Here is a 27,006-nt window from a genome sequence, read left to right as displayed (position 1 = left end):
CAAGACACACGACATAAGGTACCACATAATGAAAGAGTTTTTGTTCTGTCGGGCACAGTTATTGGCGTGCAAGTGCATGTGTTTTTCTCCTAAGCCGTAATTCTCCAAAAAGAAATGCAAAAGGCTGATTACACAATTGCTTCCTTTTCCTGTCTGCACGCTCTCGTCTAACAAAAAGGTGACCTGTTTGGGTAATGCCTCGCAGGCTACACCAAACACTCCACACTTGCGTGGGGTCTTGAAATACATTGGACCTGGTTGGAGGGGATTGCTGGGGTAATGAATTTGTTGAGCAAAATCCATGCTGTAATGTGACATACCATTAAAACTGCAGGGGAGATGTGGACCTAATTCCAAGTCAGGTGGCAACTGTGTTTTTGATCCCCTACAAAGCTTTTGTTAGAAAGCTTGTTCAATTCTGGCTTTGTCAAGGTGGTCAGTGGCCAGATGATGCAGTTCGGCCTTTTCTTCATCTGCCCTATTGGCAGATTCGCCAATTTTCTGTAGAAATTTCTGGCATGTCCAACAGAGGTCCGTTGCTGGACGCATGGTCACTACAAAGGGAACCACTTCCCGCCAGACACGACGGAAGGTGACCAGTGAAACCATGCGTCTGTTAATTGCAGCAGCAGCTACACAGTAGTCATTATAGACCTTCACTTTTGTGCAGCTTGTTGGTAAAAGTTTGAGGTCACTCCTCCAGAAACCTGGAACTTTCCCAAGGAGGTGCATTCCATGAGTCTCTCAGCATAGTTAATCACAAAGTGCGCAACATAGATGTTATCCTCCTTCTTCAGTGCATTTGGAGGTTGCCGCTTCAGACTTCCATGCTTCCAGGCAGTGACACCATGCTGTTTATAGTGTTAGCTTAAGGCGTTCAGTTTATCCTGTCCTATGCAATGCATGAACTTGAATGTAGCCCTGCAAATTTTCAAGCCCTGATGGAAAAAATCAGTGCGCTGATATTGACGCACAGTCTGCTCCTTTTTTTCCCATACAGTTTGTCAGCTGGGACAAGTGCATGCCACACGAAAGTTTTGCCAGTATGGCAATGGGGCACCTAAGTCACGCCCTCTACTTCCTGGTTCATGGGGCAGAGGGAGTCAAAAAATAATTACTGGGCTTGAAATGAGTGGTTTTTCGACACTCATCCAAACCTTGGACCTCCACTTATGCAACACAAATCCACCATGACTCGCCTTGTTCACTTCCATTCAATTTATTGCAACTTACTGCCCCATGAACCAGGAAGTAGAGGGCGTGACTTAGGTGCCCCATATCCAGCTCCTCTCGGGTCATCTCCATGTATGTGAATCTAATCACCTGAAGCTCCTCTGTTGTGTAACGGGTGGGACATGGCTTCCCATCATTGTATTGGCAAGTACAGGTAAAACCACTCCCAATTTCCCCATCATCGCCTTCACCGCCATCACCCTGAGGAGGACCTGGTGGTAATGGCGGCAGAATCTGCCTGTAATCCTACATCCTAGTCGGCTCATCATCTGAAATGGAGAATGAAAAATAATATCACGCATCATTACAATTAGACTGGTTAATAAATATTTTAAGTCTTATAGGTAGTGTTGGGACTAACTAGTTCTAAAAGTTAATTAATGCCGGCCTAAGTCAGCGGTTCCCAAACCTTTCCCCCTGTGCACCCCCGTGTACATTTCAATGTGGTTTGTACAAATGTCTTAGTAAGCTGATGACCATACAAGAATGGGTTCACACAGTGCTATGGGACAGCACATCACCACACATTATCTACGGCTTTGATAGCCTACAAGTTCACAAAATGTGTGCAGGGTCACCAGAAATTTAGTCAACATGAAGTCCAGAGCCCAAAAAGGTTGGAGAACAATGCTTAAATCCATGACACAGCTAAATTAATATCAAGTTGAATGTATAGGCTTAACAGTACAATATTGGGAAGAATTTATATTTTGTCATCTTATTACAGTCAGCTCAGCCACATACCACATCACCCGCCATTAGATATGTGATGAGCTAAATCAGCATTTCTAATTATATTGGCAAGAGTATAAAGTAATGTGAAAGTAGTGTAATGCATTACTTGTTAAATTCAGCAATAGGCCTATTATAATGGAAGTGATTATTTTAAAGAACAGTTGTCATTTCTATATAATATTTATATACATATCCTCATGTATGTGTTATTTCCTTGCCAATTGTACCAGAACAAGACAAAAATGGAACAAATAAAAATCGTGTATCTTATTTCTTGTAATGCAATACACATGCATGCATTTTGAAAAAAAGCTTTTAAGTGTGACTGAGCAGGGATATTTAAAATGTAGTTTGTACTTAGTTTAGGAGATGGGAAAAATCCTATATTATGCTACTTCACAGGTTTCCACAATGTTCTAAAATACCTAAAGGAAACTGGTTTGAATGCTGGGCTGGATTGGCCATAAGACATACAGGGTATTTGCCCAGTTGACTTTGGCTTGTTCCTGCCCTCAATGCGGTGCTATCAGTGCATGCCACTACAGCTGACCATTCAAAGCAAGGTTTACAAATTATTTTTGGCTGTTGTTGTCAAAATAGCTCATAATAAATGACTAAAAGGTTGTGACAGGCTTCATTGTTGTTTTCAATGACTGGTGGACCAGTCTTAGATAAAAATGCCCGGTAAGATTTTTTGGCCCTATCCAGTCCTGTTCAAATAGTTAGGCCTATAGGGCCTAACACTTGTGTTTATTCTCCCTGTATGCCACTCAGGGGTTCGTATCTCGAAAGCGTCTTTGCTAACGACGGTAGCAACGTCCTTCGTAAGAGCGACTCAACTCCCTCTCAACAGCGACGCTCACCATTAAATCCAAGGGAACGGTAAGACGGTCTTAAGATGGTCTTTAGACGGTTAGCAACGACAAGTATCGAGAAACGAACCACAGATAAGGAGAGCCAAACAGACTTTAGAAAATTAGTTTGTCTTGGTGTCTAATCATCAGCTTTCAAACAGCAAAAAACATTGACAAACCCCAAGGAGTTTCAATTAAAGAACTGAGTTGCCAAGAGTATGCTCTTAGCCTCAAATCGCCTTCTGCAAATGTCCTTTCACCATCATCAATAACTTCTTTTAACAATAAAACTGTCTCCTGAGAGACAATCAAAAATTGCCATTGCCGACTATATTTCAAGTCGTCAAAGCGGGAATTGGTTAAAGTTTTCAACTAGCAATAATCGCGCCTCGGATAAACCTCATAGGCTACGATACTGCCACTGCGCAAGAATGCCTGTCTAGACAAAAAATACAGTGACCGGGCCTCAGAAGCCATCACCACTAAGATGGCGAGTACTCAAAAGTTCCTGTAAAAGTAGGCGGAGAAAGAGTATACTTCACGAGTCAGGGTGTGGCTAGTTCAGCTGTGGGTGACTAAAGAGTAAGATACTCAAGAAAACTAATTAGGGTTAGGAATTCAATCCAGTTAAGGAGAGTCACACAGGCTTTGGTGAATCTCTTTGTCTTGGTCTCTAATCCTCAGCTTTCAAACATCAAAAGACATTAATAAGCCCAAGGTTGCTGTCATTTGAAAACCGCCAAGTTGCAATACTCATCCATACTTGGAAAGCCAGTAGAGATTTGTGTATGTCAAAAGCATACTCTGAACATCAAATCACTTACTACGAGGTGCTTCAACCATCATCAGTAACTTCTCTTAACAATCAAACTGTCTCCTGAGAGACAATCAAAAATTGCCATTGCCGACTATATTTCAAGTCGTCAAAGCGGGAATTGGTTAAAGTTTTCAACTAGCAATAATCGCGCCTCGGATAAACCTCATAGGCTACGATACTGCCACTGCACAAGAATGCCTGTCTAGACAAAAAATACAGTGACCGGGCCTCAGAAGCCATCACCACTAAGATGGCGAGTACTCAAAAGTTCCTGTAAAAGTAGGCGGAGAATGAGTATACTTCACAGCTCAGGGTGTGGCCTGTTAGACCAAACATCTAGTAGAGTAAGACACGTGAAGCCCATACTTTTCCTGCTTCCATGTGATGTCATATGAATGTCTCTTTAGGAGACCTTCGGTTAGTAGAGCTTTAGAGAATTTAGGTGGAGAATAAATGGAGTTTCCTTAGTGCTGTAGATGGCGCAATTGCACATCTTATTCCGGCCGTCACCAAACGCCACATACAGAGAAGAAGGAGGAGACAACGCCCTCTCGGGAAACCTTACTTGAGCACACTCATTTGGATTGGGTAGGCGGGGTTTGGGGTATCTCATTCTACTAGATATTTGGTTAATGTACGGCTGACTAAAAAGTAGGATACTCAAGGGAAAAAATGATAGTAAGGAATTTAATCCAGATAAGGAGAGCAAAACAGACTTTAGAAAATTAGTTTGTCTTGGTGTCTAATCATCAGCTTTCAAGCAGCAAAAAACATTGACAAACCCCAAGGAGTTTCCATTAGAGAACCGAGTTGCCAAGAGCATGCTCTTAGCCTCAAATCGCCTACTGCAAATGTCCATTCGCCATCATCAATACCTTTGTTTAACAATCACACTGTCTCCTGAGAGACAATCAAAAATTGCCATTGCCGACTATATTTCAAGTCGTCAAGGCGGGAATTGGTTAAAGTTTTCAACTAGCAATAATCGCGCCTCGGATAAACCTCATAGGCTACGATACTGCCACTGCGCAAGAATGCCTGACTAGGCAACAACTACTATGACCGGGCCTCAGAAGCCATTACCACTAAGATGGCGAGTACTCAAAAGTTCCTGTAAAAGTAGGCGGAGAAAGAGTATACTTCACGAGTCAGGGTGTGGCTAGTTCAGCTGTGGGTGACTAAAGAGTAAGATACTCAAGAAAACTAATTAGGGTTAGGAATTCAATCCAGTTAAGGAGAGTCACACAGACTTTGGTGAATCTCTTTGTCTTGGTCTCTAATCATCAGCTTTCAAACATCAAAAGACATTAATTAGTCCAAGGTTGCTGTCATTTGAAAACCGCCAAGTTGCAATACTCATCCATACTTGGAAAGCCAGTAGAGATTTGTGTATGTCAGAAGCATACTCTGAACATCAAATCACTTACTACGAGGTGCTTCAACAATCATCAGTAACTTCTCTTAACAATCAAACTGTCTCCTGAGAGACAATCAAAAATTGCCATTGCCGACTATATTTCAAGTCGTCAAAGCGGGAATTGGTTAAAGTTTTCAACTAGCAATAATCGCGCCTCGGATAAACCTCATAGGCTACGATACTGCCACTGCGCAAGAATGCCTGTCTAGACAAAATATACAGTGACCCGGCCTCAGAAGCCATCACCACTAAGATGGCGAGTACTCAAAAGTTCCTGTAAAAGTAGGCGGAGAATGAGTATACTTCACAGCTCAGGGTGTGGCCTGTTAGACCAAACATCTAGTAGAGTAAGACACGTGAAGCCCATACTTTTCCTGCTTCCATGTGATGTCATATGAATGTCTCTTTAGGAGACCTTCGGTTAGTAGAGCTTTAGAGAATTTAGGTGGAGAATAAATGGAGTTTCCTTAGTGCTGTAGATGGCGCAATTGCACATCTTATTCCGGCCGTCACCAAACGCCACATACAGAGAAGAAGGAGGAGACAACGCCCTCTCGGGAAACCTTACTTGAGCACACTCATTTGGATTGGGTAGGCGGGGTTTGGGGTATCTCATTCTACTAGATATTTGGTTAATGTACGGCTGACTAAAAAGTAGGATACTCAAGGGAAAAAATGATAGTAAGGAATTTAATCCAGATAAGGAGAGCAAAACAGACTTTAGAAAATTAGTTTGTCTTGGTGTCTAATCATCAGCTTTCAAACAGCAAAAAACATTGACAAACCCCAAGGAGTTTCCATTAGAGAACCGAGTTGCCAAGAGCATGCTCTTAGCCTCAAATCGCCTACTGCAAATGTCCATTCGCCATCATCAATACCTTTGTTTAACAATCACACTGTCTCCTGAGAGACAATCAAAAATTGCCATTGCCGACTATATTTCAAGTCGTCAAGGCGTGAAATGGTTAAAGTTTTCAACTAGCAATAATCGCGCCTCGGATAAACCTCATAGGCTACGATACTGCCACTGCGCAAGAATGCCTGACTAGGCAACAACTACTATGACCGGGCCTCAGAAGCCATTACCACTAAGATGGCGAGTACTCAAAAGTTCCTGTAAAAGTAGGCGGAGAAAGAGTATACTTCACGAGTCAGGGTGTGGCTAGTTCAGCTGTGGGTGACTAAAGAGTAAGATACTCAAGAAAACTAATTAGGGTTAGGAATTCAATCCAGTTAAGGAGAGTCACACAGACTTTGGTGAATCTCTTTGTCTTGGTCTCTAATCATCAGCTTTCAAACATCAAAAGACATTAATTAGTCCAAGGTTGCTGTCATTTGAAAACCGCCAAGTTGCAATACTCATCCATACTTGGAAAGCCAGTAGAGATTTGTGTATGTCAGAAGCATACTCTGAACATCAAATCACTTACTACGAGGTGCTTCAACAATCATCAGTAACTTCTCCTAACAATCAAAAATTGCCATTGCCGACTATATTTCAAGTCGTCAAAGCGGGAATTGGTTAAAGTTTTCAACTAGCAATAATCGCGCCTCGGATAAACCTCATAGGCTACGATACTGCCACTGCGCAAGAATGCCTGACTAGACAACAACTACTATGAGCTGGCCTCAGAAGCCATCACCACTAAGATGGCGAGTACTCAAAAGTTCCTGTAGGCGGAGAATGAGTATACTTCACAGCTCAGGGTGTGGCCTGTTAGACCAAACATCTAGTAGAGTAAGACACGTGAAGCCCATACTTTTCCTGCTTCCATGTGATGTCATATGAATGTCTCTTTAGGAGACCTTCGGTTAGTAGAGCTTTAGAGAATTTAGGTGGAGAATAAATGGAGTTTCCTTAGTGCTGTAGATGGCGCAATTGCACATCTTATTCCGGCCGTCACCAAACGCCACATACAGAGAAGAAGGAGGAGACAACGCCCTCTCGGGAAACCTTACTTGAGCACACTCATTTGGATTGGGTAGGCGGGGTTTGGGGTATCTCATTCTACTAGATATTTGGTTAATGTACGGCTGACTAAAAAGTAGGATACTCAAGGGAAAAAATGATAGTAAGGAATTTAATCCAGATAAGGAGAGCAAAACAGACTTTAGAAAATTAGTTTGTCTTGGTGTCTAATCATCAGCTTTCAAACAGCAAAAAACATTGACAAACCCCAAGGAGTTTCCATTAGAGAACCGAGTTGCCAAGAGCATGCTCTTAGCCTCAAATCGCCTACTGCAAATGTCCATTCGCCATCATCAATACCTTTGTTTAACAATCACACTGTCTCCTGAGAGACAATCAAAAATTGCCATTTGCCGACTATATTTCAAGTCGTCAAGGCGGGAATTGGTTAAAGTTTTCAACTAGCAATAATCGCGCCTCGGATAAACCTCATAGGCTACGATACTGCCACTGCGCAAGAATGCCTGACTAGGCAACAACTACTATGACCGGGCCTCAGAAGCCATTACCACTAAGATGGCGAGTACTCAAAAGTTCCTGTAAAAGTAGGCGGAGAAAGAGTATACTTCACGAGTCAGGGTGTGGCTAGTTCAGCTGTGGGTGACTAAAGAGTAAGATACTCAAGAAAACTAATTAGGGTTAGGAATTCAATCCAGTTAAGGAGAGTCACACAGACTTTGGTGAATCTCTTTGTCTTGGTCTCTAATCATCAGCTTTCAAACATCAAAAGACATTAATTAGTCCAAGGTTGCTGTCATTTGAAAACCGCCAAGTTGCAATACTCATCCATACTTGGAAAGCCAGTAGAGATTTGTGTATGTCAGAAGCATACTCTGAACATCAAATCACTTACTACGAGGTGCTTCAACAATCATCAGTAACTTCTCTTAACAATCACACTGTCTCCTGAGAGACAATCAAAAATTGCCATTGCCGACTATATTTCAAGTCGTCAAGGCGGGAATTGGTTAAAGTTTTCAACTAGCAATAATCGCGCCTCGGATAAACCTCATAGGCTACGATACTGCCACTGCGCAAGAATGCCTGTCTAGACAAAATATACAGTGACCCGGCCTCAGAAGCCATCACCACTAAGATGGCGAGTACTCAAAAGTTCCTGTAGGCGGAGAATGAGTATACTTCACAGCTCAGGGTGTGGCCTGTTAGACCAAACATCTAGTAGAGTAAGACACGTGAAGCCCATACTTTTCCTGCTTCCATGTGATGTCATATGAATGTCTCTTTAGGAGACCTTCGGTTAGTAGAGCTTTAGAGAATTTAGGTGGAGAATAAATGGAGTTTCCTTAGTGCTGTAGATGGCGCAATTGCACATCTTATTCCGGCCGTCACCAAACGCCACATACAGAGAAGAAGGAGGAGACAACGCCCTCTCGGGAAACCTTACTTGAGCACACTCATTTGGATTGGGTAGGCGGGGTTTGGGGTATCTCATTCTACTAGATATTTGGTTAATGTACGGCTGACTAAAAAGTAGGATACTCAAGGGAAAAAATGATAGTAAGGAATTTAATCCAGATAAGGAGAGCAAAACAGACTTTAGAAAATTAGTTTGTCTTGGTGTCTAATCATCAGCTTTCAAACAGCAAAAAACATTGACAAACCCCAAGGAGTTTCCATTAGAGAACCGAGTTGCCAAGAGCATGCTCTTAGCCTCAAATCGCCTACTGCAAATGTCCATTCGCCATCATCAATACCTTTGTTTAACAATCACACTGTCTCCTGAGAGACAATCAAAAATTGCCATTGCCGACTATATTTCAAGTCGTCAAGGCGGGAATTGGTTAAAGTTTTCAACTAGCAATAATCGCGCCTCGGATAAACCTCATAGGCTACGATACTGCCACTGCGCAAGAATGCCTGACTAGGCAACAACTACTATGACCGGGCCTCAGAAGCCATTACCACTAAGATGGCGAGTACTCAAAAGTTCCTGTAAAAGTAGGCGGAGAAAGAGTATACTTCACGAGTCAGGGTGTGGCTAGTTCAGCTGTGGGTGACTAAAGAGTAAGATACTCAAGAAAACTAATTAGGGTTAGGAATTCAATCCAGTTAAGGAGAGTCACACAGACTTTGGTGAATCTCTTTGTCTTGGTCTCTAATCATCAGCTTTCAAACATCAAAAGACATTAATTAGTCCAAGGTTGCTGTCATTTGAAAACCGCCAAGTTGCAATACTCATCCATACTTGGAAAGCCAGTAGAGATTTGTGTATGTCAGAAGCATACTCTGAACATCAAATCACTTACTACGAGGTGCTTCAACAATCATCAGTAACTTCTCTTAACAATCACACTGTCTCCTGAGAGACAATCAAAAATTGCCATTGCCGACTATATTTCAAGTCGTCAAGGCGGGAATTGGTTAAAGTTTTCAACTAGCAATAATCGCGCCTCGGATAAACCTCATAGGCTACGATACTGCCACTGCGCAAGAATGCCTGACTAGGCAACAACTACTATGAGCTGGCCTCAGAAGCCATCACCACTAAGATGGCGAGTACTCAAAAGTTCCTGTAGGCGGAGAATGAGTATACTTCACAGCTCAGGGTGTGGCCTGTTAGACCAAACATCTAGTAGAGTAAGACACGTGAAGCCCATACTTTTCCTGCTTCCATGTGATGTCATATGAATGTCTCTTTAGGAGACCTTCGGTTAGTAGAGCTTTAGAGAATTTAGGTGGAGAATAAATGGAGTTTCCTTAGTGCTGTAGATGGCGCAATTGCACATCTTATTCCGGCCGTCACCAAACGCCACATACAGAGAAGAAGGAGGAGACAACGCCCTCTCGGGAAACCTTACTTGAGCACACTCATTTGGATTGGGTAGGCGGGGTTTGGGGTATCTCATTCTACTAGATATTTGGTTAATGTACGGCTGACTAAAAAGTAGGATACTCAAGGGAAAAAATGATAGTAAGGAATTTAATCCAGATAAGGAGAGCAAAACAGACTTTAGAAAATTAGTTTGTCTTGGTGTCTAATCATCAGCTTTCAAACAGCAAAAAACATTGACAAACCCCAAGGAGTTTCCATTAGAGAACCGAGTTGCCAAGAGCATGCTCTTAGCCTCAAATCGCCTACTGCAAATGTCCATTCGCCATCATCAATACCTTTGTTTAACAATCACACTGTCTCCTGAGAGACAATCAAAAATTGCCATTGCCGACTATATTTCAAGTCGTCAAGGCGGGAATTGGTTAAAGTTTTCAACTAGCAATAATCGCGCCTCGGATAAACCTCATAGGCTACGATACTGCCACTGCGCAAGAATGCCTGACTAGGCAACAACTACTATGACCGGGCCTCAGAAGCCATTACCACTAAGATGGCGAGTACTCAAAAGTTCCTGTAAAAGTAGGCGGAGAAAGAGTATACTTCACGAGTCAGGGTGTGGCTAGTTCAGCTGTGGGTGACTAAAGAGTAAGATACTCAAGAAAACTAATTAGGGTTAGGAATTCAATCCAGTTAAGGAGAGTCACACAGACTTTGGTGAATCTCTTTGTCTTGGTCTCTAATCATCAGCTTTCAAACATCAAAAGACATTAATTAGTCCAAGGTTGCTGTCATTTGAAAACCGCCAAGTTGCAATACTCATCCATACTTGGAAAGCCAGTAGAGATTTGTGTATGTCAGAAGCATACTCTGAACATCAAATCACTTACTACGAGGTGCTTCAACAATCATCAGTAACTTCTCTTAACAATCACACTGTCTCCTGAGAGACAATCAAAAATTGCCATTGCCGACTATATTTCAAGTCGTCAAGGCGGGAATTGGTTAAAGTTTTCAACTAGCAATAATCGCGCCTCGGATAAACCTCATAGGCTACGATACTGCCACTGCGCAAGAATGCCTGTCTAGACAAAATATACAGTGACCCGGCCTCAGAAGCCATCACCACTAAGATGGCGAGTACTCAAAAGTTCCTGTAGGCGGAGAATGAGTATACTTCACAGCTCAGGGTGTGGCCTGTTAGACCAAACATCTAGTAGAGTAAGACACGTGAAGCCCATACTTTTCCTGCTTCCATGTGATGTCATATGAATGTCTCTTTAGGAGACCTTCGGTTAGTAGAGCTTTAGAGAATTTAGGTGGAGAATAAATGGAGTTTCCTTAGTGCTGTAGATGGCGCAATTGCACATTTTATTCCGGCCGTCACCAAACGCCACATACAGAGAAGAAGGAGGAGACAACGCCCTCTCGGGAAACCTTACTTGAGCACACTCATTTGGATTGGGTAGGCGGGGTTTGGGGTATCTCATTCTACTAGATATTTGGTTAATGTACGGCTGACTAAAAAGTAGGATACTCAAGGGAAAAAATGATAGTAAGGAATTTAATCCAGATAAGGAGAGCAAAACAGACTTTAGAAAATTAGTTTGTCTTGGTGTCTAATCATCAGCATTCAAACAGCAAAAAACATTGACAAACCCCAAGGAGTTTCCATTAGAGAACCGAGTTGCCAAGAGCATGCTCTTAGCCTCAAATCGCCTACTGCAAATGTCCATTCGCCATCATCAATACCTTTGTTTAACAATCACACTGTCTCCTGAGAGACAATCAAAAATTGCCATTGCCGACTATATTTCAAGTCGTCAAGGCGGGAATTGGTTAAAGTTTTCAACTAGCAATAATCGCGCCTCGGATAAACCTCATAGGCTACGATACTGCCACTGCGCAAGAATGCCTGACTAGGCAACAACTACTATGACCGGGCCTCAGAAGCCATTACCACTAAGATGGCGAGTACTCAAAAGTTCCTGTAAAAGTAGGCGGAGAAAGAGTATACTTCACGAGTCAGGGTGTGGCTAGTTCAGCTGTGGGTGACTAAAGAGTAAGATACTCAAGAAAACTAATTAGGGTTAGGAATTCAATCCAGTTAAGGAGAGTCACACAGACTTTGGTGAATCTCTTTGTCTTGGTCTCTAATCATCAGCTTTCAAACATCAAAAGACATTAATTAGTCCAAGGTTGCTGTCATTTGAAAACCGCCAAGTTGCAATACTCATCCATACTTGGAAAGCCAGTAGAGATTTGTGTATGTCAGAAGCATACTCTGAACATCAAATCACTTACTACGAGGTGCTTCAACAATCATCAGTAACTTCTCTTAACAATCACACTGTCTCCTGAGAGACAATCAAAAATTGCCATTGCCGACTATATTTCAAGTCGTCAAAGCGGGAATTGGTTAAAGTTTTCAACTAGCAATAATCGCGCCTCGGATAAACCTCATAGGCTACGATACTGCCACTGCGCAAGAATGCCTGTCTAGACAAAATATACAGTGACCCGGCCTCAGAAGCCATCACCACTAAGATGGCGAGTACTCAAAAGTTCCTGTAGGCGGAGAATGAGTATACTTCACAGCTCAGGGTGTGGCCTGTTAGACCAAACATCTAGTAGAGTAAGACACGTGAAGCCCATACTTTTCCTGCTTCCATGTGATGTCATATGAATGTCTCTTTAGGAGACCTTCGGTTAGTAGAGCTTTAGAGAATTTAGGTGGAGAATAAATGGAGTTTCCTTAGTGCTGTAGATGGCGCAATTGCACATCTTATTCCGGCCGTCACCAAACGCCACATACAGAGAAGAAGGAGGAGACAACGCCCTCTCGGGAAACCTTACTTGAGCACAATCATTTGGATTGGGTAGGCGGGGTTTGGGGTATCTCATTCTACTAGATATTTGGTTAATGTACGGCTGACTAAAAAGTAGGATACTCAAGGGAAAAAATGATAGTAAGGAATTTAATCCAGATAAGGAGAGCAAAACAGACTTTAGAAAATTAGTTTGTCTTGGTGTCTAATCATCAGCTTTCAAACAGCAAAAAACATTGACAAANCCCAAAGAGTTTCCATTAGAGAACCGAGTTGCCAAGAGCATGCTCTTAGCCTCAAATCGCCTACTGCAAATGTCCATTCGCCATCATCAATACCTTTGTTTAACAATCACACTGTCTCCTGAGAGACAATCAAAAATTGCCTTTGCCGACTAGATTTCAAGTCGTCAAGGCGGGAATTGGTTAAAGTTTTCAACTAGCAATAATCGCGCCTCGGATAAACCTCATAGGCTACGATACTGCCACTGCGCAAGAATGCCTGACTAGGCAACAACTACTATGACCGGGCCTCAGAAGCCATTACCACTAAGATGGCGAGTACTCAAAAGTTCCTGTAAAAGTAGGCGGAGAAAGAGTATACTTCACGAGTCAGGGTGTGGCTAGTTCAGCTGTGGGTGACTAAAGAGTAAGATACTCAAGAAAACTAATTAGGGTTAGGAATTCAATCCAGTTAAGGAGAGTCACACAGACTTTGGTGAATCTCTTTGTCTTGGTCTCTAATCATCAGCTTTCAAACATCAAAAGACATTAATTAGTCCAAGGTTGCTGTCATTTGAAAACAGCCAAGTTGCAATACTCATCCATACTTGGAAAGCCAGTAGAGATTTGTGTATGTCAGAAGCATACTCTGAACATCAAATCACTTACTACGAGGTGCTTCAACAATCATCAGTAACTTCTCTTAACAATCACACTGTCTCCTGAGAGACAATCAAAAATTGCCATTGCCGACTATATTTCAAGTCGTCAAGGCGGGAATTGGTTAAAGTTTTCAACTAGCAATAATCGCGCCTCGGATAAACCTCATAGGCTACGATACTGCCACTGCGCAAGAATGCCTGTCTAGACAAAATATACAGTGACCCGGCCTCAGAAGCCATCACCACTAAGATGGCGAGTACTCAAAAGTTCCTGTAGGCGGAGAATGAGTATACTTCACAGCTCAGGGTGTGGCCTGTTAGACCAAACATCTAGTAGAGTAAGACACGTGAAGCCCATACTTTTCCTGCTTCCATGTGATGTCATATGAATGTCTCTTTAGGAGACCTTCGGTTAGTAGAGCTTTAGAGAATTTAGGTGGAGAATAAATGGAGTTTCCTTAGTGCTGTAGATGGCGCAATTGCACATCTTATTCCGGCCGTCACCAAACGCCACATACAGAGAAGAAGGAGGAGACAACGCCCTCTCGGTAAACCTTACTTGAACACACTCATTTGGATTGGGTAGGCGGGGTTTGGGGTATCTCATTCTACTAGATATTTGGTTAATGTACGGCTGACTAAAAAGTAGGATACTCAAGGGAAAAAATGATAGTAAGGAATTTAATCCAGATAAGGAGAGCAAAACAGACTTTAGAAAATTAGTTTGTCTTGGTGTCTAATCATCAGCTTTCAAACAGCAAAAAACATTGACAAACCCCAAGGAGTTTCCATTAGAGAACCGAGTTGCCAAGAGCATGCTCTTAGCCTCAAATCGCCTACTGCAAATGTCCATTCGCCATCATCAATACCTTTGTTTAACAATCACACTGTCTCCTGAGAGACAATCAAAAATTGCCTTTGCCGACTAGATTTCAAGTCGTCAAGGCGGGAATTGGTTAAAGTTTTCAACTATAGAAAAAAAGAGGTATCGCACACCAATAAAGTCTTTCTTGAGGTGCTGGCTTCCTGAGCATATAAATGTTAAAGAAAAAGAAAAGAATGCCGCACGCTCTGCTCCATGTTTTAATGGTGAAGTGACGTTTCGGCCGTCTGGCCTTCTTCAAACTTACAAAACAACCACATCCACAGTGCCTTTATATAAACCCCAATTAGTGAACACCTGGTCCCCCTAGAGCATAGAGCTCCCCCATTGGTTGGTTACCTTAAATGCTTCCGAGCACAAGGCTCACTCGTTAGCAAGTCAGTCTTAATTAGAGGTAACCAAGAGTATTTACATCTATTTACACAGGTTAACAGATTGAAATTAAAACATCAGTTCATCAAAACATCACAAATAATACAATCTGAAAACACAAAAACACATTTTACAGGAAACTCTTCAGAGAAAACATTTAAGGTCATATTCAACATTCAAACCATAAGGTGTTAAGGTTTTTAAATGGTATATCCAGTAGTGTTCTCTTCTGGAGAGTAAGTTGTCTAAATCACCTCCTCTAGGGGGCAAAACCACTTTCTCAATACCAATGTATTTAAGGGATGAAATGGGGTGATTGAATTCAACAAAATGAGCAGCAACAGGATAATTTAAATTTTTGCATCTTATCGTGCTGCGGTGTTCAGCTATACGTGTCTTCAATGATCTACTCGTTTTACCAACATAAGATTTACCACATGGACAAGTTATTAAATATATCACAAACGTTGTACTGCAAGAAATTTTACCTTTGATTTTAATTTCCTTTCCTGTGTGTGGGTGTTTAAAACTATTACACCTGTATGTGTAATTGCATTGAGCACAGTTGCCACAGCGCCTATTCCCATCAGGGATCGGTGCTAGAGTGGTTTGGGACACAACAGGGTCAGGAGACAGATATGAATGCACAAGTTGGTCTCTTAAATTTCGACCTCTTTTGTAAACAATTAGTGGTCGTTCATTGAAGACATTTTTTAATTGATCATCAGATTCCAAAATGTGCCAGTGTTTCATAATTATATTTTTAAACTGTCCACCATTTCTGCAATACTCAGTCGTTAATATTACCCGTCTATTAGATTTCTTTTTTGGTTTATCTTTTAATAAATCTGTTCTTGGTATATCGTTGATTTTATTAGCTGCTTCATTCAAAACAGAGTTTTTGTAGCCCCTCTTTGTAAAGTTATTTTTCAAGGTTGTCATGTTCTTATTTAGGTCTTCCGGTTTTTTACAGATACGTTTTAAACGACAGAATTGGCTAAAAGGTAGGCTGTTCTTTAGTGGTAGAGGATGGTCAGAATCAGCCCTTAAGAGGCAGTTTCTCGCTGTGGGCTTTGTGTAGAGATCAGTGTATAATTTCTCCCCGTCTCGAATGATCCACAAATCTAAAAAACTCAGCTTTGTGTCGTTGTAATCCATGCTAAAGGATATAAATTCAGAACATGAATTGAGGTAAGCAAAAAATCTGTTAATTCAGTCACCGATCCTTTAAAGAGGCAAAAAATATCATCCAAATATCTCTTCCACATAAAGATATTGTCTTTAAAAATATGGTTAGAATAAATATAGTTTTCCTCAAATAGACCCATATATAGATTTGAGAAAGAAGGTGAAAAAGAACTCCCCATAGGAACTCCATGTCTCTGAATGTAAAATGTGTTTTGAAATACCCAGTAATTATGTCTTAAAATTAGTTTGGACAATTCCAAAATGCAAGTTTTCGTAGGATTACACATAGAATCAAGTAAGTAATGGTCTAGTGCTTCCATGCCTCCATCATGTGGTATGGATGTATACATTGCATTGATATCAAAAGACACTAAATACATCTCTTCGTCTCCAAGAGAGTTAATGGACTCAATGACGTTAACAATATGACCTGTATCTTTAGTGAAAGAAGGCAAAGCTTCTGTCAAAGGTCTGATAAAGTGGTCCACATAGGTTGACAGATTGGATGTAATAGAACCGATACTGGCCACTATTGGTCGGCCTGGCGGTTGATCAAGATTCTTGTGTATCTTGGGTAAAGTATAAAAAGTTGGAATAACCGGGTGTTCAATGCGTAAAAAGTCATGTTCTTTTCTGGAGATGTCTCCTTTTTCAAACAGTTCATCAATGGTTTCAAAAATAATATTTTTAAAACGTTGTGTTGGATCTTGTGGTATTTCTTCATAAAACATTTTGTCAGCTAACTGTCTTAAGCATTCTTTTACATAGTCAGTTTTGTTCAATACCACCGTAGCTCCACCCTTATCTGCTGATTTTACATACAGAGAAGAAGGAGGAGACAACGCCCTCTCGGGAAACCTTACTTGAACACACTCATTTGGATTGGGTAGGCGGGGTTTGGGGTATCTCATTCTACTAGATATTTGGTTAATGTACGGCTGACTAAAAAGTAGGATACTCAAGGGAAAAAATGATAGTAAGGAATTTAATCCAGATAAGGAGAGCAAAACAGACTTTAGAAAATTAGTTTGTCTTGGTGTCTAATCATCAGCTTTCAAACAGCAAAAAACATTGACAAACCCCAAGGAGTTTCCATTAGAGAACCGAGTTGCCAAGAGCATGCTCTTAGCCTCAAATCGCCTACTGCAAATGTCCATTCGCCATCATCAATACCTTTGTTTAACAATCACACTGTCTCCTGAGAGACAATCAAAAATTGCCTTTGCCGACTAGATTTCAAGTCGTCAAGGCGGGAATTGGTTAAAGTTTTCAACTATAGAAAAAAAGAGGTATCGCACACCAATAAAGTCTTTCTTGAGGTGCTGGCTTCCTGAGCATATAAATGTTAAAGAAAAAGAAAAGAATGCCGCACGCTCTGCTCCATGTTTTAATGGTGAAGTGACGTTTCGGCCGTCTGGCCTTCTTCAAACTTACAAAACAACCACATCCACAGTGCCTTTATATAAACCCCAATTAGTGAACACCTGGTCCCCCTAGAGCATAGAGCTCCCCCATTGGTTGGTTACCTTAAATGCTTCCGAGCACAAGGCTCACTCGTTAGCAAGTCAGTCTTAATTAGAGGTAACCAAGAGTATTTACATCTATTTACACAGGTTAACAGATTGAAATTAAAACATCAGTTCATCAAAACATCACAAATAATACAATCTGAAAACACAAAAACACATTTTACAGGAAACTCTTCAGAGAAAACATTTAAGGTCATATTCAACATTCAAACCATAAGGTGTTAAGGTTTTTAAATGGTATATCCAGTAGTGTTCTCTTCTGGAGAGTAAGTTGTCTAAATCACCTCCTCTAGGGGGCAAAACCACTTTCTCAATACCAATGTATTTAAGGGATGAAATGGGGTGATTGAATTCAACAAAATGAGCAGCAACAGGATAATTTAAATTTTTGCATCTTATCGTGCTGCGGTGTTCAGCTATACGTGTCTTCAATGATCTACTCGTTTTACCAACATAAGATTTACCACATGGACAAGTTATTAAATATATCACAAACGTTGTACTGCAAGAAATTTTACCTTTGATTTTAATTTCCTTTCCTGTGTGTGGGTGTTTAAAACTATTACACCTGTATGTGTAATTGCATTGAGCACAGTTGCCACAGCGCCTATTCCCATCAGGGATCGGTGCTAGAGTGGTTTGGGACACAACAGGGTCAGGAGACAGATATGAATGCACAAGTTGGTCTCTTAAATTTCGACCTCTTTTGTAAACAATTAGTGGTCGTTCATTGAAGACATTTTTTAATTGATCATCAGATTCCAAAATGTGCCAGTGTTTCATAATTATATTTTTAAACTGTCCACCATTTCTGCAATACTCAGTCGTTAATATTACCCGTCTATTAGATTTCTTTTTTGGTTTATCTTTTAATAAATCTGTTCTTGGTATATCGTTGATTTTATTAGCTGCTTCATTCAAAACAGAGTTTTTGTAGCCCCTCTTTGTAAAGTTATTTTTCAAGGTTGTCATGTTCTTATTTAGGTCTTCCGGTTTTTTACAGATACGTTTTAAACGACAGAATTGGCTAAAAGGTAGGCTGTTCTTTAGTGGTAGAGGATGGTCAGAATCAGCCCTTAAGAGGCAGTTTCTCGCTGTGGGCTTTGTGTAGAGATCAGTGTATAATTTCTCCCCGTCTCGAATGATCCACAAATCTAAAAAACTCAGCTTTGTGTCGTTGTAATCCATGCTAAAGGATATAAATTCAGAACATGAATTGAGGTAAGCAAAAAAATCTGTTAATTCAGTCACCGATCCTTTAAAGAGGCAAAAAATATCATCCAAATATCTCTTCCACATAAAGATATTGTCTTTAAAAATATGGTTAGAATAAATATAGTTTTCCTCAAATAGACCCATATATAGATTTGAGAAAGAAGGTGAAAAAGAACTCCCCATAGGAACTCCATGTCTCTGAATGTAAAATGTGTTTTGAAATACCCAGTAATTATGTCTTAAAATTAGTTTGGACAATTCCAAAATGCAAGTTTTCGTAGGATTACACATAGAATCAAGTAAGTAATGGTCTAGTGCTTCCATGCCTCCATCATGTGGTATGGATGTATACATTGCATTGATATCAAAAGACACTAAATACATCTCTTCGTCTCCAAGAGAGTTAATGGACTCAATGACGTTAACAATATGACCTGTATCTTTAGTGAAAGAAGGCAAAGCTTCTGTCAAAGGTCTGATAAAGTGGTCCACATAGGTTGACAGATTGGATGTAATAGAACCGATACTGGCCACTATTGGTCGGCCTGGCGGTTGATCAAGATTCTTGTGTATCTTGGGTAAAGTATAAAAAGTTGGAATAACCGGGTGTTCAATGCGTAAAAAGTCATGTTCTTTTCTGGAGATGTCTCCTTTTTCAAACAGTTCATCAATGGTTTCAAAAATAATATTTTTAAAACGTTGTGTTGGATCTTGTGGTATTTCTTCATAAAACATTTTGTCAGCTAACTGTCTTAAGCATTCTTTTACATAGTCAGTTTTGTTCAATACCACCGTAGCTCCACCCTTATCTGCTGATTTTATAACAATAGACTCATCTTCTTTTAGATCTTTCAAAGCATTTCGTTCCTCTTTTGTCAGGTTTTTGTATTGTAATCTCTGTTTTTCTTTGAGATATTTATCAACATCCTGTTCAACTAGTCTGCAGTAAGTCTCAATTGAATTGTTTCGATTAATTGGAGGTACAAAAGTGCTTTTGTTTTTAAAGACTTTTTTCTCAGTTGTGTCTGTATCACCACACTCAGTAACTTGTTTATCATTTTCTTTAAAGAATTCTCTTAAACGAATGTTCCTAAAAAACTTGAACAAGTCCACTTTCACATCAAAGTCTCTTATGTGATTGGTGGGTACGAATGAAAGTCCTTTGTTAAGTACCGAGAGATGGAACTCATCTAAAGACTTACTAGACAGGTTAAATATTGTTACTTCCTCGGTCGGTAGGTCTGGGACCGGGTCCGGCCCAGATCTTCTTTTCTTGCCCCTTCGTGTTGGTTTGTGGGTCTTGTTTTTTTGCGACCCCTTCCTTTGTTGTTGTGTACAGGTGGGGTTTGGTCTTGGGCATGTCCTGATAAAAAACTGGAACTTGAGGCTGATGAGTATTGGTCCGAAGAAAATTGGTCAAATCGTTGGTGGGTCATCGGTCTTCTTTTTCTTGCTGTCCATTCTGGGTTTCTCCAGCGGTAGATGTTGTTCTCCTTCACGTCTTTCTTGTCTCTGTTGAACTTTCTTATTTTCCTCTCCTTTATTTCTTTTGCCAGTTTTTCTTCCAATTTCTGGTTTTGCTTGAGGAGGTCATTGTATTGTCCTTGATTTTCCAATGTCTTTGCCAACAGTTCTTTCTTCTCATTAATTTCTTTGTCCAATTCTACCACTTCTTTTTTCGTTTCTTCAATTAGCAAAGTCATGAGATCAAAGGAACATTTGTTCAATATAGCGCACCATCTTTCATGGAAATCCTCTGTCTTTTGTCCCAGCATAGGTTCTTTTTGCCATCGTAGACCTCTGGGTATGATGCCTTGCCTCACATAATCACTCAGGGTGACTGCATGCAGGTGGATCCTGACTCTGCGCTTGCCAAGGTTGAGCAGTTCATTGGAGAGTTCAGGTGCTTGTAGAGGGGTCTGATCAAACAACGACTCAGTGTAGAGGATGTCTTCCCTTTGTTGTTGGCTATATTCAGATGACTTTGGACGTGCTTCTGTGGAATCCGATGCATCTACGGATTGTGTTAGCGACATCTTTGGAGCTTTTTGGGTGCTGATTACGAAAAATGTAACTTTAGAAAAAAAGAGGTATCGCACACCAATAAAGTCTTTCTTGAGGTGCTGGCTTCCTGAGCATATAAATGTTAAAGAAAAAGAAAAGAATGCCGCACACTCTGCTCCATGTTTTAATGGTGAAGTGACGTTTCGGCCGTCTGGCCTTCTTCAAACTTACAAAACAACCACATCCACAGTGCCTTTATATAAACCCCAATTAGTGAACACCTGGTCCCCCTAGAGCATAGAGCTCCCCCATTGGTTGGTTACCTTAAATGCTTCCGAGCACAAGGCTCACTCGTTAGCAAGTCAGTCTTAATTAGAGGTAACCAAGAGTATTTACATCTATTTACACAGGTTAACAGATTGAAATTAAAACATCAGTTCATCAAAACATCACAAATAATACAATCTGAAAACACAAAAACACATTTTACAGGAAACTCTTCAGAGAAAACATTTAAGGTCATATTCAACATTCAAACCATAAGGTGTTAAGGTTTTTAAATGGTATATCCAGTAGTGTTCTCTTCTGGAGAGTAAGTTGTCTAAATCACCTCCTCTAGGGGGCAAAACCACTTTCTCAATACCAATGTATTTAAGGGATGAAATGGGGTGATTGAATTCAACAAAATGAGCAGCAACAGGATAATTTAAATTTTTGCATCTTATCGTGCTGCGGTGTTCAGCTATACGTGTCTTCAATGATCTACTCGTTTTACCAACATAAGATTTACCACATGGACAAGTTATTAAATATATCACAAACGTTGTACTGCAAGAAATTTTACCTTTGATTTTAATTTCCTTTCCTGTGTGTGGGTGTTTAAAACTATTACACCTGTATGTGTAATTGCATTGAGCACAGTTGCCACAGCGCCTATTCCCATCAGGGATCGGTGCTAGAGTGGTTTGGGACACAACAGGGTCAGGAGACAGATATGAATGCACAAGTTGGTCTCTTAAATTTCGACCTCTTTTGTAAACAATTAGTGGTCGTTCATTGAAGACATTTTTTAATTGATCATCAGATTCCAAAATGTGCCAGTGTTTCATAATTATATTTTTAAACTGTCCACCATTTCTGCAATACTCAGTCGTTAATATTACCCGTCTATTAGATTTCTTTTTTGGTTTATCTTTTAATAAATCTGTTCTTGGTATATCGTTGATTTTATTAGCTGCTTCATTCAAAACAGAGTTTTTGTAGCCCCTCTTTGTAAAGTTATTTTTCAAGGTTGTCATGTTCTTATTTAGGTCTTCAGGTTTTTTACAGATACGTTTTAAACGACAGAATTGGCTAAAAGGTAGGCTGTTCTTTAGTGGTAGAGGATGGTCAGAATCAGCCCTTAAGAGGCAGTTTCTCGCTGTGGGCTTTGTGTAGAGATCAGTGTATAATTTCTCCCCGTCTCGAATGATCCACAAATCTAAAAAACTCAGCTTTGTGTCGTTGTAATCCATGCTAAAGGATATAAATTCAGAACATGAATAGTTCTGAATTTATATCCTTTAGCATGGATTACAACGACACAAAGCTGAGTTTTTTAGATTTGTGGATCATTCGAGACGGGGAGAAATTATACACTGATCTCTACACAAAGCCCACAGCGAGAAACTGCCTCTTAAGGGCTGATTCTGACCATCCTCTACCACTAAAGAACAGCCTACCTTTTAGCCAATTCTGTCGTTTAAAACGTATCTGTAAAAAACCGGAAGACCTAAATAAGAACATGACAACCTTGAAAAATAACTTTACAAAGAGGGGCTACAAAAACTCTGTTTTGAATGAAGCAGCTAATAAAATCAACGATATACCAAGAACAGATTTATTAAAAGATAAACCAAAAAAGAAATCTAATAGACGGGTAATATTAACGACTGAGTATTGCAGAAATGGTGGACAGTTTAAAAATATAATTATGAAACACTGGCACATTTTGGAATCTGATGATCAATTAAAAAATGTCTTCAATGAACGACCACTAATTGTTTACAAAAGAGGTCGAAATTTAAGAGACCAACTTGTGCATTCATATCTGTCTCCTGACCCTGTTGTGTCCCAAACCACTCTAGCACCGATCCCTGATGGGAATAGGCGCTGTGGCAACTGTGCTCAATGCAATTACACATACAGGTGTAATAGTTTTAAACACCCACACACAGGAAAGGAAATTAAAATCAAAGGTAAAATTTCTTGCAGTACAACGTTTGTGATATATTTAATAACTTGTCCATGTGGTAAATCTTATGTTGGTAAAACGAGTAGATCATTGAAGACACGTATAGCTGAACACCGCAGCACGATAAGATGCAAAAATTTAAATTATCCTGTTGCTGCTCATTTTGTTGAATTCAATCACCCCATTTCATCCCTTAAATACATTGGTATTGAGAAAGTGGTTTTGCCCCCTAGAGGAGGTGATTTAGACAACTTACTCTCCAGAAGAGAACACTACTGGATATACCATTTAAAAACCTTAACACCTTATGGTTTGAATGTTGAATATGACCTTAAATGTTTTCTCTGAAGAGTTTCCTGTAAAATGTGTTTTTGTGTTTTCAGATTGTATTATTTGTGATGTTTTGATGAACTGATGTTTTAATTTCAATCTGTTAACCTGTGTAAATAGATGTAAATACTCTTGGTTACCTCTAATTAAGACTGACTTGCTAACGAGTGAGCCTTGTGCTCGGAAGCATTTAAGGTAACCAACCAATGGGGGAGCTCTATGCTCTAGGGGGACCAGGTGTTCACTAATTGGGGTTTATATAAAGGCACTGTGGATGTGGTTGTTTTGTAAGTTTGAAGAAGGCCAGACGGCCGAAACGTCACTTCACCATTAAAACATGGAGCAGAGTGTGCGGCATTCTTTTCTTTTTCTTTAACATTTATATGCTCAGGAAGCCAGCACCTCAAGAAAGACTTTATTGGTGTGCGATACCTCTTTTTTTCTAAAGTTACATTTTTCGTAATCAGCACCCAAAAAGCTCCAAAGATGTCGCTAACACAATCCGTAGATGCATCGGATTCCACAGAAGCACGTCCAAAGTCATCTGAATATAGCCAACAACAAAGGGAAGACATCCTCTACACTGAGTCGTTGTTTGATCAGACCCCTCTACAAGCACCTGAACTCTCCAATGAACTGCTCAACCTTGGCAAGCGCAGAGTCAGGATCCACCTGCATGCAGTCACCCTGAGTGATTATGTGAGGCAAGGCATCATACCCAGAGGTCTACGATGGCAAAAAGAACCTATGCTGGGACAAAAGACAGAGGATTTCCATGAAAGATGGTGCGCTATATTGAACAAATGTTCCTTTGATCTCATGACTTTGCTAATTGAAGAAACGAAAAAAGAAGTGGTAGAATTGGACAAAGAAATTAATGAGAAGAAAGAACTGTTGGCAAAGACATTGGAAAATCAAGGACAATACAATGACCTCCTCAAGCAAAACCAGAAATTGGAAGAAAAACTGGCAAAAGAAATAAAGGAGAGGAAAATAAGAAAGTTCAACAGAGACAAGAAAGACGTGAAGGAGAACAACATCTACCGCTGGAGAAACCCAGAATGGACAGCAAGAAAAAGAAGACCGATGACCCACCAACGATTTGACCAATTTTCTTCGGACCAATACTCATCAGCCTCAAGTTCCAGTTTTTTATCAGGACATGCCCAAGACCAAACCCCACCTGTACACAACAACAAAGGAAGGGGTCGCAAAAAAACAAGACCCACAAACCAACACGAAGGGGCAAGAAAAGAAGATCTGGGCCGGACCCGGTCCCAGACCTACCGACCGAGGAAGTAACAATATTTAACCTGTCTAGTAAGTCTTTAGATGAGTTCCATCTCTCGGTACTTAACAAAGGACTTTCATTCGTACCCACCAATCACATAAGAGACTTTGATGTGAAAGTGGACTTGTTCAAGTTTTTTAGGAACATTCGTTTAAGAGAATTCTTTAAAGAAAATGATAAACAAGTTACTGAGTGTGGTGATACAGACACAACTGAGAAAAAAGTCTTTAAAAACAAAAGCACTTTTGTACCTCCAATTAATCGAAACAATTCAATTGAGACTTACTGCAGACTAGTTGAACAGGATGTTGATAAATATCTCAAAGAAAAACAGAGATTACAATACAAAAACCTGACAAAAGAGGAACGAAATGCTTTGAAAGATCTAAAAGAAGATGAGTCTATTGTTATAAAATCAGCAGATAAGGGTGGAGCTACGGTGGTATTGAACAAAACTGACTATGTAAAAGAATGCTTAAGACAGTTAGCTGACAAAATGTTTTATGAAGAAATACCACAAGATCCAACACAACGTTTTAAAAATATTATTTTTGAAACCATTGATGAACTGTTTGAAAAAGGAGACATCTCCAGAAAAGAACATGACTTTTTACGCATTGAACACCCGGTTATTCCAACTTTTTATACTTTACCCAAGATACACAAGAATCTTGATCAACCGCCAGGCCGACCAATAGTGGCCAGTATCGGTTCTATTACATCCAATCTGTCAACCTATGTGGACCACTTTATCAGACCTTTGACAGAAGCTTTGCCTTCTTTCACTAAAGATACAGGTCATATTGTTAACGTCATTGAGTCCATTAACTCTCTTGGAGACGAAGAGATGTATTTAGTGTCTTTTGATATCAATGCAATGTATACATCCATACCACATGATGGAGGCATGGAAGCACTAGACCATTACTTACTTGATTCTATGTGTAATCCTACGAAAACTTGCATTTTGGAATTGTCCAAACTAATTTTAAGACATAATTACTGGGTATTTCAAAACACATTTTACATTCAGAGACATGGAGTTCCTATGGGGAGTTCTTTTTCACCTTCTTTCTCAAATCTATATATGGGTCTATTTGAGGAAAACTATATTTATTCTAACCATATTTTTAAAGACAATATCTTTATGTGGAAGAGATATTTGGATGATATTTTTTGCCTCTTTAAAGGATCGGTGACTGAATTAACAGATTTTTTTGCTTACCTCAATTCATGTTCTGAATTTATATCCTTTAGCATGGATTACAACGACACAAAGCTGAGTTTTTTAGATTTGTGGATCATTCGAGACGGGGAGAAATTATACACTGATCTCTACACAAAGCCCACAGCGAGAAACTGCCTCTTAAGGGCTGATTCTGACCATCCTCTACCACTAAAGAACAGCCTACCTTTTAGCCAATTCTGTCGTTTAAAACGTATCTGTAAAAAACCGGAAGACCTAAATAAGAACATGACAACCTTGAAAAATAACTTTACAAAGAGGGGCTACAAAAACTCTGTTTTGAATGAAGCAGCTAATAAAATCAACGATATACCAAGAACAGATTTATTAAAAGATAAACCAAAAAAGAAATCTAATAGACGGGTAATATTAACGACTGAGTATTGCAGAAATGGTGGACAGTTTAAAAATATAATTATGAAACACTGGCACATTTTGGAATCTGATGATCAATTAAAAAATGTCTTCAATGAACGACCACTAATTGTTTACAAAAGAGGTCGAAATTTAAGAGACCAACTTGTGCATTCATATCTGTCTCCTGACCCTGTTGTGTCCCAAACCACTCTAGCACCGATCCCTGATGGGAATAGGCGCTGTGGCAACTGTGCTCAATGCAATTACACATACAGGTGTAATAGTTTTAAACACCCACACACAGGAAAGGAAATTAAAATCAAAGGTAAAATTTCTTGCAGTACAACGTTTGTGATATATTTAATAACTTGTCCATGTGGTAAATCTTATGTTGGTAAAACGAGTAGATCATTGAAGACACGTATAGCTGAACACCGCAGCACGATAAGATGCAAAAATTTAAATTATCCTGTTGCTGCTCATTTTGTTGAATTCAATCACCCCATTTCATCCCTTAAATACATTGGTATTGAGAAAGTGGTTTTGCCCCCTAGAGGAGGTGATTTAGACAACTTACTCTCCAGAAGAGAACACTACTGGATATACCATTTAAAAACCTTAACACCTTATGGTTTGAATGTTGAATATGACCTTAAATGTTTTCTCTGAAGAGTTTCCTGTAAAATGTGTTTTTGTGTTTTCAGATTGTATTATTTGTGATGTTTTGATGAACTGATGTTTTAATTTCAATCTGTTAACCTGTGTAAATAGATGTAAATACTCTTGGTTACCTCTAATTAAGACTGACTTGCTAACGAGTGAGCCTTGTGC

At 39.9% G+C, this 27,006-nt stretch overlaps 16 non-coding genes and 2 pseudogenes across 16 annotated transcripts; all 18 read right to left on the bottom strand.

Moving 5' to 3' along the window:
- Nucleotides 1-3,115: 3,115 nt before the first annotated feature.
- On the bottom strand, nucleotides 3,116-3,255 carry LOC134469616 (U4 spliceosomal RNA). Its single transcript, XR_010039081.1, has one exon. It is a non-coding gene; the product is annotated as a U4 spliceosomal RNA (small nuclear RNA).
- Nucleotides 3,256-3,695: 440 nt separating this feature from the next.
- LOC134469605 (U4 spliceosomal RNA) lies at nucleotides 3,696-3,835 on the bottom strand. The gene has a single exon (XR_010039070.1). It is a non-coding gene; the product is annotated as a U4 spliceosomal RNA (small nuclear RNA).
- Nucleotides 3,836-4,535: 700 nt separating this feature from the next.
- LOC134469603 (U4 spliceosomal RNA) lies at nucleotides 4,536-4,675 on the bottom strand. Its single transcript, XR_010039068.1, has one exon. It is a non-coding gene; the product is annotated as a U4 spliceosomal RNA (small nuclear RNA).
- A 440-nt stretch (nucleotides 4,676-5,115) lies between these two features.
- On the bottom strand, nucleotides 5,116-5,255 carry LOC134469615 (U4 spliceosomal RNA). Its single transcript, XR_010039080.1, has one exon. It is a non-coding gene; the product is annotated as a U4 spliceosomal RNA (small nuclear RNA).
- A 700-nt stretch (nucleotides 5,256-5,955) lies between these two features.
- Nucleotides 5,956-6,095, bottom strand: LOC134469617 (U4 spliceosomal RNA). The gene has a single exon (XR_010039082.1). It is a non-coding gene; the product is annotated as a U4 spliceosomal RNA (small nuclear RNA).
- Nucleotides 6,096-6,507: 412 nt separating this feature from the next.
- LOC134469623 (U4 spliceosomal RNA) lies at nucleotides 6,508-6,652 on the bottom strand. Its single transcript, XR_010039088.1, has one exon. It is a non-coding gene; the product is annotated as a U4 spliceosomal RNA (small nuclear RNA).
- A 694-nt stretch (nucleotides 6,653-7,346) lies between these two features.
- Nucleotides 7,347-7,487, bottom strand: LOC134469619 (U4 spliceosomal RNA). The gene has a single exon (XR_010039084.1). It is a non-coding gene; the product is annotated as a U4 spliceosomal RNA (small nuclear RNA).
- Nucleotides 7,488-7,927: 440 nt separating this feature from the next.
- LOC134469602 (U4 spliceosomal RNA) lies at nucleotides 7,928-8,067 on the bottom strand. The gene has a single exon (XR_010039067.1). It is a non-coding gene; the product is annotated as a U4 spliceosomal RNA (small nuclear RNA).
- Nucleotides 8,068-8,761: 694 nt separating this feature from the next.
- LOC134469601 (U4 spliceosomal RNA) lies at nucleotides 8,762-8,901 on the bottom strand. The gene has a single exon (XR_010039066.1). It is a non-coding gene; the product is annotated as a U4 spliceosomal RNA (small nuclear RNA).
- A 440-nt stretch (nucleotides 8,902-9,341) lies between these two features.
- LOC134469600 (U4 spliceosomal RNA) lies at nucleotides 9,342-9,481 on the bottom strand. The gene has a single exon (XR_010039065.1). It is a non-coding gene; the product is annotated as a U4 spliceosomal RNA (small nuclear RNA).
- Nucleotides 9,482-10,175: 694 nt separating this feature from the next.
- Nucleotides 10,176-10,315, bottom strand: LOC134469599 (U4 spliceosomal RNA). Its single transcript, XR_010039064.1, has one exon. It is a non-coding gene; the product is annotated as a U4 spliceosomal RNA (small nuclear RNA).
- A 440-nt stretch (nucleotides 10,316-10,755) lies between these two features.
- Nucleotides 10,756-10,895, bottom strand: LOC134469597 (U4 spliceosomal RNA). Its single transcript, XR_010039062.1, has one exon. It is a non-coding gene; the product is annotated as a U4 spliceosomal RNA (small nuclear RNA).
- Nucleotides 10,896-11,589: 694 nt separating this feature from the next.
- Nucleotides 11,590-11,729, bottom strand: LOC134469596 (U4 spliceosomal RNA). The gene has a single exon (XR_010039061.1). It is a non-coding gene; the product is annotated as a U4 spliceosomal RNA (small nuclear RNA).
- Nucleotides 11,730-12,169: 440 nt separating this feature from the next.
- Nucleotides 12,170-12,309, bottom strand: LOC134469614 (U4 spliceosomal RNA). The gene has a single exon (XR_010039079.1). It is a non-coding gene; the product is annotated as a U4 spliceosomal RNA (small nuclear RNA).
- Nucleotides 12,310-13,003: 694 nt separating this feature from the next.
- On the bottom strand, nucleotides 13,004-13,143 carry LOC134469604 (U4 spliceosomal RNA). Its single transcript, XR_010039069.1, has one exon. It is a non-coding gene; the product is annotated as a U4 spliceosomal RNA (small nuclear RNA).
- A 440-nt stretch (nucleotides 13,144-13,583) lies between these two features.
- On the bottom strand, nucleotides 13,584-13,723 carry LOC134469595 (U4 spliceosomal RNA). Its single transcript, XR_010039060.1, has one exon. It is a non-coding gene; the product is annotated as a U4 spliceosomal RNA (small nuclear RNA).
- A 694-nt stretch (nucleotides 13,724-14,417) lies between these two features.
- LOC134469535 (U4 spliceosomal RNA) lies at nucleotides 14,418-14,567 on the bottom strand (annotated as a pseudogene).
- Nucleotides 14,568-17,164: 2,597 nt separating this feature from the next.
- On the bottom strand, nucleotides 17,165-17,314 carry LOC134469534 (U4 spliceosomal RNA; annotated as a pseudogene).
- Between the last annotated feature and the right edge of the window lie 9,692 nt (nucleotides 17,315-27,006).

The sequence above is a fragment of the Engraulis encrasicolus genome, chromosome 18 (genome assembly GCF_034702125.1).
Source record: "Engraulis encrasicolus isolate BLACKSEA-1 chromosome 18, IST_EnEncr_1.0, whole genome shotgun sequence".
NCBI classification, from domain to species: Eukaryota; Metazoa; Chordata; class Actinopteri; order Clupeiformes; family Engraulidae; genus Engraulis; species Engraulis encrasicolus.
This window is presented reverse-complemented; position numbering and strand designations above follow the sequence as displayed.